The sequence below is a fragment of the Aplysia californica genome, unplaced genomic scaffold (genome assembly GCF_000002075.1).
Source record: "Aplysia californica isolate F4 #8 unplaced genomic scaffold, AplCal3.0 scaffold00715, whole genome shotgun sequence".
NCBI lineage: Eukaryota > Metazoa > Mollusca > Gastropoda > Aplysiida > Aplysiidae > Aplysia > Aplysia californica.
In genome coordinates this window covers 95457-96129 of record NW_004797985.1, presented here as the reverse complement: position 1 = coordinate 96129, position 673 = coordinate 95457, and the positions used below count along the sequence as shown (strand labels likewise).

General features: G+C 55.9%; 1 long non-coding RNA gene across 1 annotated transcript in view; it reads left to right on the top strand.

Moving 5' to 3' along the window:
- LOC101847907 overlaps nt 1–673 on the top strand; it is a 7410-nt gene that overhangs the window by 3206 nt on the left and 3531 nt on the right. Inside the window, exon 5 of the long non-coding RNA XR_004859162.1 lies at nt 8–667. This is a non-coding gene — a long non-coding RNA (putative uncharacterized protein DDB_G0271606). The remainder of the gene's footprint in view (nt 1–7; nt 668–673) is intronic.

Genomic DNA, 673 nt, shown 5'->3' with positions numbered 1-673 from the left:
GGAACAGGAGGAACAGGAACAGGAGCAGGAACAGGAACAGGAACAGGAACAGGAGCAGGAACAGGAGCAGGAGCAGCAACAGGAGCAGGAACAGGAGCAGGAACAGGAACAGGAACAGGAACAGGAACAGGAACAGGAGCAGGAGCAGCAACAGGAGCAGGAACAGGAGCAGGAACAGGAGCAGGAGGAACAGGAACAGGAGCAGGAACAGGAGCAGGAACAGGAGCAGGAACAGGAACAGGAGGAACAGGAACAGGAGCAGGAACAGGAGGAACAGGAACAGGAGCAGGAACAGGAACAGGAACAGGAACAGGAGCGGCAACAGGAACAGGAACAGGAACAGGAGCAGGAACAGGAGGAACAGGAACAGGAGCAGGAACAGGAACAGGAACAGGAACAGGAGCGGCAACAGGAACAGGAACAGGAACAGGAGCAGGAACAGGAGGAACAGGAACAGGAGCAGGAACAGGAACAGGAACAGGAGCAGCAACAGGAGCAGGAACAGGGACAGGAGGAACAGGAACAGGAGCAGGAACAGGAGGAACAGGAGCAGGAACAGGAACAGGAGCAGGAACAGGAGGAACAGGAGCAGGAACAGGAACAGGAGCAGGAACAGGAGGAACAGGAGCAGCAGGAACAGGAGCAGGAACAGGAACGGGAACAGGATGTAAGT